This window comes from Lepisosteus platostomus, chromosome 13 (genome assembly GCF_059453375.1).
Source record: "Lepisosteus platostomus isolate fLepPlt1 chromosome 13, fLepPlt1.hap1, whole genome shotgun sequence".
Classification (NCBI taxonomy): domain Eukaryota; kingdom Metazoa; phylum Chordata; class Actinopteri; order Semionotiformes; family Lepisosteidae; genus Lepisosteus; species Lepisosteus platostomus.
The window spans coordinates 12,948,711-12,964,866 of NC_142623.1; the positions used below are offsets into that span (position 1 = coordinate 12,948,711).

Sequence of the window (16,156 nt, forward strand, 5' to 3'; positions counted from 1 at the left end):
GAAGAACTGAAATGAGGATGTTGAGATGGATTCTGCAGATTTCAATGAAGGATAAGATCAGAAATGAAGAAATCCGTAGACGATGTAGGGTGGTGGATGTGGTTGAGAAGATGCGAGAAGCGAGGTTACGGTGGTATGGACATATCATGAGGAGGGACGTTGAGGAAGTAACAAAGAGGGTAATGGAATTTGAGGTGGAAGGTAACAGAGGAAGAGGCAGGCCTAGAAAGAGATGGATAGATTGTGTGAGAAAAGATATGGAGGTATGTGAAGTGAGTGAGGAAGATGTGCTCGACAGAGACAAATGGAGAAGAGCAACCAAAGCAGCTGACCCCAGGACAGTCTGGGACTAAGGCTGTGAAAAAGAAGAAGAAGAAGAAGAAGAAGACTTTTGTGCGCTATGAGAGTGGGGTCACATTTCACACAGTTCATTTCTTTGTGAATGCTGTGCAGTTCACTGCCCACATACCATAAGAGTTCAATGCTTCTTTAACTGATATTGCCTGAGTGGAAGCAGTGTGCCACCTATCAGTAGAATCACTCGGTTCAATTAAAACCATTTCGGAACTAGAGGCATATCATACTGCATTATCAGGTCTGCTTGACAACGTACAATATTCTAATGGGTAGCGGTAGATTTATATTCCACTGACTGAAGCACTCATTTCATCTGATAACGAAATAAGGCTTGCAAATATTTAATACTTAGAAAACAAAAAAGTTTGAATGCTGCAGTATAGATAAAGGGACATGAAAGGGAATGTAATTAAATAATTTAGAAATCCAGTCGTGTGAGCAATCTCGACAAGCTGCAGGCTACATCCATGCAGCACTGCAGACCACATAGGAAAACTTCGATTTAATTTGGCTCTACTGTACAGTATGTGTGCAGCTAAGTGTTTTCGTTATCCCTACTGTGCAGTTTCTTTTTCTTCTGTCCCCAAACACAACACATCGGAACACTGATTCCCCTTGTTATATGGTATTTCATTATTCCAGTGTTTTATTTTTCCATTCCTCATGTTTCCTCATTCATTATTAAACAAAGTCGGTCAATAGGCTATACCGAACACATTCACCCTGTACTGGAAAACTATTAAAGCCACAACAGACACAACTGTGCAGTTTAACTTCTGCACTCAGCCAAACTTTCAAGTCAGAGCTCACATTCTCAGATTGAGGACACTTGCTGGTGGCCACACTACCAGTAATTCCTAAATAATTAAATTAATTAATCTAATAAAAATAACAGAAAACAAAAGTAAACAAAGACAGATCACAAAAGCTGGGGTGCATTTAAAACTATATGAGAAAAAAGTTACCCTGTGTTTGACCAATTAAAATGTAAACATAATGCAATGTTATCATGCACAAAATAACATTTTCTACAATCTTAATTCTGGACTATACATAATAATATACTACCATACATAAAGTTCATGTTCATGATTAAGCAGGAGAAATCAAGTTCCAAATTACATCAATTTCTCTACAACAACTATGCAGCACAGCACATGATTGTACACTTGTCACTATCACAATAAGGGGTTGATCAATTTTACACAGACTGACAGAATTTTAAATGTTTGTGAATTCAGATTTGTTTTTTCACAGCGAGGTATCGTAAGGTATCCATCTATCCATCAGCGGGAAGCAATTGATTCTGCTAATGGGTGCAGAAACATAAAGCCTGTATCTGAAGCTCAGGGCACCAGGAGGGGCTACACTCTGGATGAAAGGTTAGTTGATCACAGGATACAGATACAGTACATAGGGAAAGTTTTGAGACTTAATACAATTTACAGTAGCATATCTTTGGAATTTGAAACGAAACAAACCTGAAAGAGAACAAACAAAATGCACACAGACGTCCCCAATCTGGAGCTGAACCCAGGACCCAGCACTAACCAGCACGCCACTGTGCAACCCAGAATTGTAAAATAATGTTTCAGTGTCTACCGGTTATCATTTAGGGTTGGCACCCCAGTTCCATTGTACAGTATTTCTGTTGTACACTAGCTGTTGTATTTCTACCACTTATAGTAAAAAAATAAAAGAACAATGCATCATGTACATTTCAATAAGACTTCTGCCTCTGAAAACAATATTACCACTTTGTTTGATATCAAAAGTTAAGTAAGGTTGGAACTAATCAGTACTGGGATGGGGAATCAAGATTGTTACAGTACATAATGTTTATGGAACAGAAAGCAGCCTGGTTCCCTCTGGACCAAATGTTTTCAAAGAAATGACCCAGTCTAGTGCTATCCTGTGGAAGAGATGGTAAGAGGTCCTAAATACTTAAACGTGGCAATTGGCACAAATAGGGGCTTGTCCCTGTCAAATGTCAATCAGGGCTTGTGCAATCTGTCCTGCCTTTGAATAGGTGAAGGAGTTTCACCTCTCCACCTCAGTAGTGTATGAAGTGAATTCCTTGTGGAACGCAATGCACTTTGGGTTCCTTCTAGCTGAAAAGCACTATATAAATCCAAGGAATTATTCCTACTTGTCTTGCAACTGTCTTAACAACAACAGTTCTTGTATTCTATATTCTGCTTTTCTCAGTAGACGATTCCACAGTTAGCATAATGGATTCCAGAATCTTTGCTGGCCCCGTGTTATATATATTTCTGGGGATTGTCATATACTGTCCTATATGCACAGGTTACATAGAACAAAATAAAGAATCAGTGAGACTGAAAGGAGATTTGATCAAAGTACTGTATATACAGTACAATCTAAGTGGGGTATAGATAGGGGACTGTCTCACACTCAGTAATGAAACAAGGACATGTGCTCACAATTGTAAACTAAAAGCGAAGTACAGTGATTCAGATGGAGAAATAGAATACTATGTCACACAAAATATTAGGTAGTTAAAGTACAAACCCTGAGCTTTGAGAAATGGCTAGCTGAGGCTTTTGATTCATTTACCCACTAAACCACCAAATGAGAAATATGGGCAGATCAGTTAGCAACTGTTCTTGTTCTTACAAAACTAATGAGCTTCCTTTTTCAACTTTCCCTGTGAATATCTTTGAAGATGATTTAAAACAAATCTGTATTTGCTGTATGCTGGTAATAAAGTTTACCCTGACAAAGATGCCATCTCTCACATCTCTCATTTGTGATGCAAATGAACCCACAATGGATAGGGTTTTTAAATTAATTTTTGAGACATGCTTACCATATGAATAAATATTTAACGCACCCCATTGTTATTTCAGAAGTACCCTCCAGCTTTGTACAGATGTGAATTAAAAGCACAGAAAACACAAAAGAGTGGAGTTCTTTCTTTTTTTCTTACAGAGTCACACTTGATTACCATTGTGACATTGTGACACACTCAAGCTTAAATCAATTACCAGGCTGTAAAGAGGAATTTCCATTAAGCCTGGGCGACATTTAGTGACAACATTATTAATGACAGCCAGGCTGTGCAAACAACCGGCTGCAGCTGTCATTCTCCTCCATGAGGTAATGCTAGGCTTGTCTCAGAACTTCAAAAAGGGATTTATTGCTAATTCTTTGAAATTGTCCAGTCGAACCCCACATCTGCCCTTACCTATGTCATTTGTACTGACCGTCACAACTGGAATTTTCTGCTTCTCTCTCTGGGAAACTGTCCATTGACTCAATGAAGACTCCAACCTGAGCACCAAACAGGCAGCACACCATTCGACAGTCCTTTTTATTTATGCCCAACTACTGTACATGGTCTACAACTCAAATAATGGACCTCACTACCAATGTCTATTGGTCTAGAAAGATTGTGCTCCTCAGACCCCCTGAGGAGCTGTACGTGTCTGAAAACCATGTCCTAAAAAGGCTGGAATCACAAATTGATTGGTACATGTTGTACTGTACAAGCCATTCCCTCTGACCAACAACCACTATCTTCCAACCTTTGTGTCTCTCTGTCTAGTCTGAAGACTCAGTATCATGTGAACCTCTGAACACTCTTTTTAAACCAAAAAATATCACTTGAAAGGATGAAGGCCTTGTCAATAGTACATTAACTGCAAAACAAGTTTCACCACATTCCAATTTCACCACAATTTTCACAATAATTTTAATGTATACAGTAGATCTTGCTATTTAAGTGCATACAACTTCTCAAATTGCAGGCAGTGGGCATTCAAGACAATGAGCGTGTTTGTATTGAGAACTGGTTAACGAACAGAAAAACAGAGAGTATAGGTAAAGAATAACTGCTCTAATTGGAGTGCTATTATTAGTGGGGTACCACAGGGATCTTTAGTAGAATCATTTCTGTTCCTAATACAAATGTTCAGATGATTCCCAAAAATATTAGAAAATACTGTAGAAGCAGCAAAGTACATTTTAAAAGAGTGACCAGGGATGCATTCATTAACTGACAGCCTAAAAGGAAAGAACTATTTGAGCCTTAAAGAATACTTTGAGACATGAAGATCTGATTAAAGTGTTCAAACCCCTCAAAGGCATTGATAAAGGTAATTTTATGACCTTCACAATCAGCACTTCTTTACACATAGGGGAATTACAGCATAGAACAATCAACCCAACCATATTGTTGAAGATGATACCTACTGTACTGTACAGTAGGTATCATTCAAGAAATGGCTGGATGAAATGCTCAGCTCAGATCGTACCTAACAACCAAACATGCTAGATGGGCCTCTTATACACTTATAATCTGAGAAACACAGACAGGCAATCAACATGAAAATTAGCAAACAATGTGAAAACTGAGCGGGCACTGGAACAGAGAAACCACCACATAGACAGGCAATGAAGCAAAAAACAGATCAATCTCCTTAAGTAGTTAGCACATTACTGTCAAATAGTGCTTCCTTTGTGTAATATCTGTTGGTTTGTGAGCATTCAAAGATTGAAAGCATTCAAAAGCTGGCCCTTTTGAGCATGACTTACTAATGGTCAAAACACCCTGCTGTTCTGAATCATTACCGGCAGTTCTCATAAACCTTTAAGGTATGAGGGCATCTTCCTTCAATCGAGCTAACTTTTGTAGCACGTGCCTGCAATTCCTCAAGTCCTCATACCATACCTCATACCTAGTTGTTAAATACAGTAGGTTTATACAGTAGGTTAATACCAAGTCCTCTTGGTTAAATGTAGGGCTGGATGGAATTTAATGAGGAAAATGTTTTTAAGCATATTTTTAGGAAAAATATTATTTCAACGTAATTTACAGTTAATGAAAGCTAAAACCACTTGCTGTATTTACAGTTCCCATAAATTGTATTAAAATATATTCCTATGGTGTCCAATTTTGTTGGAAATTACAGAATGGTGCACACACATTTTTTTAAATATTTCATTTAAAGCCTAAATGCTCAACCTGAAAATGTCTTAAGATATGTGTCCATTCGGGTAAAAACTGAAATATTTTGGTTGCAAGTACCTGTGAACTCCATATTTGGTGGAAGCATCTTTTGCAGCAATTATAGCAACAGGACTTTTTGTTTAAGTCTTTATCAACTTTGCACACTAGATTGGTGCATTTTTTACCCATTCCTAATGGCAAATGTCCTCACAATCAAAGTTGCTTGGATGAACTACAGTGTAGATTTGGCCTTCTATTTTGGATCATCATCGTGCTGATAGGTAAATTTCTGTCCCAGTTTTGACACATTTTTCCTATAAGAATTGGAAGTTCTTTGCACCATCTACTGTATGATACCAGTCATGAAAAGCTTCATAGTTCCTGCTGATGAGAAGCAGAACTATAACATAATGCTGCCACCACCATATCTGAAAGTAGGGACAATGCTGACTGATATGACAATGGATTTGTGTCAGATATAACTCTGCATTTAGACCAAGAATTTACACTTTTGTCTTGTCCACCCACAAACTCTGTTGTTGTATTATTTAAATACAGTACTTGTGTGGATATAAATTGATTGTTGAACCTTAAAGCAACAAAATGTGAAAGAAAAATGTGAAAGATCCTGAATACAACTGCAAAGGACTGTATTTGCCCTCCTAGAAAATAAAATGATTCTCTAGCAACCTTAACCTACATGATCTATAATCCTCAAGATCTGGTGGCTGGTCTTGCTCATTTATAGACTAGCCACCAATTGACAGGATGTCACCTCCCAGAAGGCAGAGGACTGAGCTCAATGCCACTGATACGATAAGTAACATTTAACATAACAAACTAAACAAAAGAATATTAATTTGCATTCTAAAAATGTTCACTTCTTTCTTTCCTTGATTGACAACTGATACTGCCTTAGATTTTATTGGACATGGATCCACTGGTAACATCATTGCGTCTCTCTTTTTTAACCTTTGCCCTGCAGTGAAAGTCAGTGTGCAGACCATGTAATGGATCCTGATCACAACACAAAGGGTAACAACCACTCCAAGGCTAAGTAGAAGTGTGATGAAAGCCGGTATAAACATTCATAGTTCAGATTACTTGAAGAAAGCAATACAAGTAGGAGAAGAACATAAGAGGTCAACAGAATATAATGGACCAACATACTGTACAGTCTCTGTCCTTGCCTGGTCAGAGGCAGAGGTACTGTATGCAAGCATTTAATATATTAGCTTTACTGTAGGTTTTTTTTTATGTAGAAGGTATAACACAACAGCATAAGCAGAAAAATGTGACCTAGTTGAATCAAATAAGGTTAGTAAATAGCCATGTAAAGTGTATTAAGTGTTTCAAATTTCTTTTATTGCACCTTCAAAAACTCTTTTCAAAGTGTTTTTTTTTTTTAAGTCAAAAGCTTCAGAGCATGTGGAAATTGCAATAAATTGCTGGTCTAATCTGGTAGCTCCTATTTCAAAACCTGGAACATCTTGTGAGCAGGTTACTGTTTAACAGTAACAATAATCTTGATAAAGAAGACCAAGAATTCAAAGGATTACTGCACATTTCCATTGGAGTGCATTTTCAGTGAAGATCTGATATTTGCTGGACCACTCAGAATTTGTATTTCATGGCAAGTAGGAAAAATCATCACACTTCACAGTGACAGATATCACTCTAAGCAAATTTGTCAAACTAAATTAAATCTCAACGGTCATATCTAACACTGAATGCAATATCAAAGCCCTTTCTTCTTTCTTCAAGGAATAAACCCAAGGCTAGAAAATATTTGTAATTTACTGTAATTCCTGCCTTCGTCAAATTACTTATTTTTCTTACAATAAATGTCTAACATAATGATTGCCTTCTTTATTACATGCTGCTTAGTCTTTAGTCTTTTTGGAGCTGTTACAGAAACATAACTTTGAAGTTTTCTTTCAATGTGTCATAACACATTTGTAGTGTCTCAGTATCTTGTGCTGTGTTTTCAGGGTAATGGCTTGTCCCTCTGATGTGCCCTTTGTCAAGAATACAAGAGGTAGTTTGGCTTTTCTGTTCTTTGTGACCTCATGGGTAATTTCTGCTGGGATATGTAACCATGTAAGGGATATGGACAATCACAGTCAACAACACAGCGCTCCAGGAAACACACTGCTCTCCCCGCAACAGAAACCAAGTGCATCTAAAATAAGTGGAACACAATAGTGTGTTTAGCCATGTCTAGTCTACTATGGAAAAAAAAATTACACAAGTTACAGAAACAGTTCAGGTGGGTAGCTGTGTCAGCATGCGTAGGCTGCAAAGGAACAAGTAATAGGTTTATTCCATGCTGAAAAGAGAAGAAAACACAATGTTTCAGCCATAGAGCCTTCTTCAGGTGTGAGCACCTTTATGTGTGAGCACCTGAAGAAGGCTCCATGGCCGAAACGTTGTGTTTTCTTTCTTCTCTTTTCAGCAGAATAAACCTATTACTTATTCCTATTGCAGAAACAGTACATGGAGAAATATGACATTTCATTTTGCATTTTGCAGCTTGCAGTTTAATGAAAACAGAAACAGGCAAAAGGGAACATTGCAGGGCTACAGAATCACACTTGGATGGAAGACCCTCATCCCCACCCTGAGGTGCCCCTACCAATTAAACAAACCTTCTAAGCACAGCTTACCAGACCAGGTGTGATTTCTGGGCATTGAGGCAATATGCTGTCACTCCCTTTGTACATAGCCAAAGAAACTGGAAAAGACTGTTGAGATAGAGGTTAACCCACAGCTACAGCAAATGTAGCATTAGCTTTAAAAACCCCTTCCTTGATATTAATTAGACGTGTTTGTTATCTAGTTAGTTTTGATGTGATGGTGCTGTGATACAGGGTTAAGGGGAAATGAACTACTGTGATGAGTACAGGTCTGTCCTTGCCAGGAACTATTGTTCATGGACATCTCTAGCTGTCCAGCTCCTGTCCACCTCCTGGACAGTGCGACTCCTCAGACAGTGGACTTCTAAGCCAAAAGGTTAGGCCTACTGGGAAGAATTCAATCCCATTCAGCTTTTCAAGCAGGTGAAGTCACCTTCTACAACAAATTCAGTGCCAAAAATGTATTTCTCCCTGAAACATCAAACTCACTCATAAATCACTCAAAACACCACAGGGGATTTGGTAAAAAAAAAACTCTTAACTCTTTGTATGAGATGTTAAAGGAAAACTTTGGGAAACAGCCTCTCTCGGGGACTAAGCAAAAGAGGAAACGTTTTAAATGAAACTTTTTTTTTTTTTACTGTTAAACCACAAAAAAGTGTTAAGGAAAATCAATTCCATGTCTCAGAGTGCATAGAAATGCATATTATTGAAATTATTGTAATTTATTCAGCCCTTCCCTGTTGAACAGATAACCCTTAATTATCAGAATTAATTCAATTTTATTTTATTTTTTTCCAAATCAATTTTCAAAAAAAGATTTGCCAAGGGAAGTGGAGGAGGAATCGATATATTGTAATGTTTTGTGACACTGCCTTTAATTTATTAAAGTGTGTCTAAAAGAGTAGGGTAGAGGTGTTATTGCCAAACCCCCAAAATACTGTTACTTATTTCTCACTTTCCTTCATCGCATGTATCGTGTAGTAGAGCTGATGACTTACAAAAATGCTCAAATAAAGTCTGGTTCAAGAATAAATGAGAGATCTGTACTATTATTAAATACAATCACTAATGTATAGGTTATACAGTATAAACAAAACTAATGCTTATTATATTGCTAATTATAACTGGTACAATCCAGTAATACAGTAATTTAAAAGGTGAAGTAATTTCTCAGGGCAAGATGGTTGCACAGTGGATAGTATTGCTGCCTCACAGCTCTAGAGTCCTGGGTGCTGTCTGCACGTTCTTGCTCATGCTCATGTGGGTTTCCCCCAGGTGCTCTGGTTTTCTCTCACAATCCAAAAATATATTGGTAGGTAAACTGGCTTCTGGGAAAACAGGCCCTCATGTGAGCATCTGCGCGCCTGTGTATGTGTCTGTCTGCCCTGCAATCGACTGGTGTCCCTCCCAGGGTGTAGCCTGCCTTCTGCCCGTTGCTTGCTGGGTTACAGTATGGCTTCCCCCTGACCCTGAATTGGAAGAAGCAGTTAGGAAATGGATGGATGAAAGTAATTCTCACTCCTCCACCTGATCTGCTCCGCCATGGGGCTGCTGGGTACAGTTTTGGGAATGAGGGGGTTATGAAACCTCAACACACAGCAACACCTGCAACAGTTATGAGTTCTGAATTTCTGAGTCCCCAATCATAAAAGAATTAAGTAGCTACCACTATTGTGCTTATACTGTACAGTACATCTATCTTATTCATTATGATGTACATATTCACCTACACCCTAGACATACTGTAAGTAACTAAACAAAACTGTATGTAAAAATCAAGGTTAGAGGACCTGAAATTAGTTTCAGGTATGAAGAACTATTGCCTCCTTTTGATGTAAAGTATGAGACAATATTTTGTCTTAAACTGTTCCTGCAAGTGTTCCTGGGTGGATTTTTAGTGTGTTTGTGGATGCTGCGGTTGGTGTGATGCTTTACAATGTGAAAGTGGCCCAGGAGGCTCACTAGAGGACTGATTATTGAGAAGGGCTGTGTAGCACTGGGTGATGGGTGGATTGAACACAACACATGACATTGTTCTAAAATGACTAAACATTTATGTGAAATAATACCCAACCAAACCTGAAACTATACTTTTTCCTCATAATAATCTTTTGATTCAAAATACAGGTTTTATTAGTACAAAGCAAAAATAACAAATTTCAGTTCACCATGCCAATACATAGCCTTCCTCTGTATATTTTGCAGTGGTATTATACATTCTGAAATGCAGATTTCCGTTATGCAGTATTTGATGTTTGTTTGGCACTGGACTTCCCATGTAAGACCAGAAGGTGATTTTTAGAGTGAGATTTTCTTCAGGGGCACATTATGTCTGTGAAGAGTGACAACACATTCTGGGTTAAGACTTCAGTCAATGGTGATACTAAATTAAAAAAGAATTAATTTCACATCAATATTCAACTTTGCTGAATGAGATTTTTCTTTTGTACTTTTAGACAGTATTATAAGAACAGAGAAGGCATTTTCGTTACAGAGAAGGTTATCCTCTTTATCTGTGTCTGTTTGGGGTTATATGGGTTAATACTGTATAATTCTTTGTGCTACATGCTGTAAAAGAAGACATTCTGAAACTTTGTCCTGCTACTTCTTTTTTTAGTCTTTCCAAGTGCAGATGTAGTTGCAATAAATTTGCTTAAAAAATAGGTTATTCAGTTAGGACAATATAACTGACTTCAAGTAGATACAGTATGTGGGGTCCTCTGTAAAATCAGGGGAAAATGAATACTGTTAACAACAACTATTTTCAATTCAAGAAATAACTTACCATCTTTCTAATAACTGCTTGCATAAGTGAATCAGTCAGTACAAAGCACCTGGAATTAATCACTTTTTCCTGTCTCCGTGTCAAAATGTGTGCTACTAGCAGGTTTTTTTTTTTCAAAGCAAGACATTACACAGAAAAGAAAGCTTTTAAATATCTTTGACTGGTTGTCAATACAAACAACAATATTCAACATCAGGACCTCAGACAGTTAATACAGCATTGCTGCAGTGGAGTGAACTAGAGACGGACTGCATGTTGAGCGAGTCTGCAGTGCTGTACGCTTTCAATCTGTTTTTAATAATACTGCAATTTGAAATTAACTTTCAGTACATATGATTCTTTTTGTTTAGCACTCATTTCGCTGCTTCAGAAGAAAGTGCCTTTCTACAACAAAAAATAAAACAGTTCTACAGAAATACATTATTTGTAGTAGTTAAACACTGATGCTGTTCATCCTTTTGAAGTGAGAAGGTACAGTACTTATGAAGCTTTGATCTCTGATACAGCACTTAAAATACAAAACTCTCTACACAAGCTCTGATTTGGGCAGAAATTCCCTTATCCACTGAATATGCACTCATGCATTAGCTTCAATGTGAAATCTCATTTCATAAGCGAGAAACCCCGAATCTCAAATCTCATTTTGAAAGCACATGAATTCTGCATCCACCACACAGGCATCAGTCCCTTCTCTCTACCTCTCCTATTTCAGCCAAATGTTTAAGCAGGATTCATTAGCTCTGTCAAGCCATGGACGCTGAATGACTACAGTGTGTCGGGGTAAAGAGAGAAAGGAAAGAATACACATAAGCAATGAAACACAAATAAATCATCCTAGATACAGTATGGAAAGAGGAATATCTCAATCTGAAAGCAAGGCTTCTGCTTTATCTGGAACCCTGCTGTTTGCTCCTTAGCTAGCTCCCTGATCAGCTATGATTGTGCAAATGCAAATGCAATCTGTTTTTGCCCCCAGAGTGACTACGCAATGACCCAGTAGTTATTGGTCATTCGTCTTACATGCATAAAGGTCATAGCAAAGCGTTTAGCATCACCAAGGGAGAAGTTCATTCATTTTATATCAAAAAGGTTTATGCTACTTCATCACATTATCAGGCTTCATATAATTTCACCTTTATTTTTTTTTCTCACAATCCCTGAACATCTGAACAAATATCTGTGGATTAATCTTCTGAGTGGGGTGTTAAATTGCCAACTGAGGAAAGGCTAGATGTTTCAATATTTCATTTTAAATTGAATCTTTTGTACTGTCCTCTAAATGACAGCAATATTTAATAAGTACTATAGTCTGCTGATCTGTCTATTGAGAGCACTTCCAACATATAAAATCAGACACCTTTCTGAACACATTAGTTTAATACTATATTAAAATGGTTATACTGTAAAATGTTAGGAATGATAATAACATTTGTAATTTATCTGCTAATAAACCCTTTCTTTTACTAACTTCCAGTTTAAAGTAGTTTTAGTTATATTTAATTATTTATTCTTATCAATATTTACTCGTACAGTAAGTTATGATCTTCATTCGGTTAAACATTTTAGTGACAAAGGTTTGTAAAGCAGTCATTAGAAGTTACCACTCCGTTGCATGGCTTGACTTGCTTTAGAATTTGAACTTTTGAATGTGAAGTTTGCAGATGATGTTTAATGTAGACACGTGCAGGGTTGTAAAAACATCAACTATAAATGCAAAATAGGAAACAATGAGCCAGAAGAGGCTGCTTATGGAAAAGACTGTTGTGTTTATACTGTCACTTCATTTACATGTACATCTTCCAAACAATGTAGCAAAGCAAAAAAAAAAGGCAAACAAAATGCCAAGCTTTATACTCAAAAGTGGCAGAATTCAGATCAAGGGATGTTAAAATTGAACAATGCTCTAGTAAGGCCTCATTCAGAATAATCTGAAGAACCTTTGTCATGTTACAGAAAAGATACTACTGCTCATCCAGTGACTGTAACGGAACAGTTCTTTCCAGACCCTATGCAGACGACACAATCCGGGGTTGAGTGAGAAACAGAGGGGGGGTGGAACGGGAACAGAGAATAAAACCTTAACGGGACCAGGCGCTTCCAGGTCCCGGACTCGCATGATACGGAGATCAGATGCAGAGCCCAGATTAACGACAGCTCCTGTCTTTTAAGGTGGACTGGGAACAGGCTGAAACGGGACAGGTGCACAAAATCAAGTCCGAAATGAAAGGGCCGGAGCGCCCTTAAGGTGGGGAGGGACTACAGTCGTGACAGTGACGAGCTATACAGTACATTCAGGGTCTTAAAGGAACGTGCTACACTGACAAACTAAAGAATTGAACCCTTTCTAGTCGGAGGAGACTAGGAGAGAACCTGATACAAACATTTAAACCAAATGCAGTCGACTTCCTTGAATGAAACATGAACCAGAATGCTGAAGTGAAACCATATGGAAGTGCATTTAAAAATGAGAACAAGAGCCACATCTTTATCTACAGTATGATGGTAAAGGATGGTGACAATGTCCAACAAGCTCCCCAGCTATGTGTTTGAAGCTTGAATGGCTTCCTTCAAGATATAGCTGGATGACATTCTCGATCCAAAATACAAAGCCCAGATGGGCCAGATGGTCAGGTGGCCTTCTCTGGTTTGTAACCTTTCTTATGTTCTTCTGTTCTCATTAAACATGCAAATATAGGGCATTTCTCTCAAGAACAACGGTGAGCACAAATGCCACTGCTGTCGACTGCAGTGCCTGAAAAGCTCTGAAGGTGCACTCTCTGAGGCGATGCAAAGCAGAACAGTGACAGGAAGCTTGCAGCTGATGTCTCTGGGTACCTCTGCAGCTCTCAGATGCATTTTCAAACATCTTTTGAAAAAAGAAAAAATAATCAAATCAATACAGGAGCACAAACCCCTGGAGACGTACATGTTGCATAGTCTCGGAGAGTAAAGAAACAGTGTGATCCGTTTAAAATGTTTTGCACTGCTGAAAACTTGTAATAAAGGTGAAACTGTGGCTGCCTACTTCTGTATAAAAATAAATTAGGTGGCTCTGCTTTTAAGTGTTCTGAAACAATGACAGCTAATTAATATTTATACTGTACTTCAGATGCTGGATACCCATATAAGAACAAATTAATGCATTAAATCATGTATCAATTAAGAGGCATCTGGAGTAACATTGTGCTTTGTTCTCTTTTCTCCTAAGATCAAGACAAAACTTGCGCTGTTAGGAAAATGTCCTATACACACAACCTGTAGTTAAAATGTAAGAATGTAAGAAATGCTGCCAATGAGAGGTGTCCATTCAGATATCTTACTTGTTTGGTAGTTTAGTAACCACTTAAACTAAAAGTTCAACCATCCCTTTTCTCAAAAGGGAGCCTTTTCGATATACCCACAACTCTGTGTGTAAAGGTTTCTTATTCTCTGGCCTAAATGAAGTCCCTTTTAATTTTTACTCACTCTGTATGTCCTTTTTCTCTCTAATAAAAACTCCCTGTGTTGACCACAACTTCCTTGGATTTAAATTCAGCCTTTTTTTTCCCAAATACTCCCAATCATTTTGTTTGTTTTTCTATTGCTTCCTACATTGTCTGCATGAGGACATAGAGCAAATGTACATAAACACCCAGAAGCTCTGTCAGGCTTCTGTGCTCACAGATCCTCTTGTAACACAAGGGCATATGATACATCATGTGTGCAAACTATACAGACGCTCACTCACTTGCAATTACAGTTCCAAGCTGGCAGAGAGTGTTTCATGTCTGCAAGCTGCTGGCCATTAGACCTCCCCCAAGTCATTTGTTAATAAATCTCAGAGTTTTGGTTATGAATGATTGTTTTCATTTGCCTCACTTATCGGACAAATATGTTTTGCAGCTGCACCACAATGTGGCCACTCCTCCCTCACTTAACCTGTTTCTTCACGTGTCTAACCCCCATTTGTCTCATTTTACAGTATGTAAAGAGTCATTGTTCTAATATACATTTCTACTCTCCAGCTCCTTAACCACAGGATTCATGTTTATTTAAAAAAAAAACATTTTCCAATTTACTTTCTTTCATTGTTATTTCATGATGCCATCTGTTTGTGCAGTAAAGGACAATTCACCTCTCTCGTACAGTATGTTTCAGATGTTAATATGTCTAATTTTTCACTAGCTAATGTGCAAGACTTTTGTTTAAGAAAGTAACTGTGAGTTACATATCAGCCTACTGTACTGTACATGCTTGATACAACGAACAATCTGCAATTTTTCACTGAAGTCATGTTAGGCTCTCTACTAGCACCAGTAAATAACCTACTTTATGTCTGTGTAGTCCTAGCAGTGGCGGATTGTCCCCTTCCTACAAAAAGGCCCCCTGTTTCACAGTAAAGGATAATAATTTTACAATGATTCAGTCTTTAGAACAGAGACAAGTCATTTTCACAGCAGGCGTGAGCCAGATAATTGATTACCCCACCTATGCTAGGCAGAAGACAGAGCGCGGGCCTTGTTTTCTGTCCTTTTGGCCTCCAAGCAAAATCTCTCTTGCTGTCAAATTGATCTAAAGTGTTTGCAAGAGAATCAGACGTCCTCTGCTAAAGCCACATGAAAACAAAGAGAAATAAAAAAAAAACATTTGTTGGGCACTTGAATGTTAATGTCTCATACAAGAGCACAAAACCTTTCATTTGCTGGCCTTTTAGTATCATGTCCTGAAGGAAGAATGGCTCAGTGATCAGCTATCTGAACATCTTGTAAAGATTTATTTGTCGTGCACTCTTCTTTTTAACAAGAAATCCGACTACAGTGCTCTTTGCCTGTTCACCTTTTTGTGAGCTAGTTTATTACTTTAAATTTCAGTTTATTTTTTATGGGTTTAAATAAAACATAAAACCCGGTCTTCTGATATACCCTCTCCAAGAAATTAGGATTAAACTGCATCAGCTGTAGCACACTAAGCCTCCACCTCCATCTCGCCCCAACATTTTTTAGATGTAGGAAGACCAGCCAACCAAACCTGTTTTTGATATCATCTTCAAGGGCAAAAAAAATTCAGGTACATTGCTGAATGGCTAGGATTTTTGGTAGCCAAATTTATATTGAATCAAATTGAATTGAAATTAATTGACCTTTTTGCCTCTAAGGGAATTTGTCTTGCATATTAAGAGCTCATAAACATACTGTATAACATACAGTATACAACAATAACACAATACAGTAACAATACCAATCAACATTCCACAACATCCACAAGAATTCAATCAGAATTCTTCCAGTATCATGAGATTAAAAACAGATTGTAAAGAGTTAACAATATTTTAATTGGATGCTTTTCAGTATAAAGGAACTAAAAAATGCTCTCTTAGTCTTTACACAGGGGAACTGGTACCTCCTCCTAAAAGGTAGGAGAGTA

At 37.8% G+C, this 16,156-nt stretch overlaps 1 protein-coding gene across 1 annotated transcript in view; it reads right to left on the reverse strand.

Moving 5' to 3' along the window:
• The window catches only part of epha10 (EPH receptor A10), a 266,058-nt gene that overhangs the window by 119,579 nt on the left and 130,323 nt on the right, over positions 1-16,156 (reverse strand). The gene's annotated exons all lie outside the window — the stretch shown is intronic.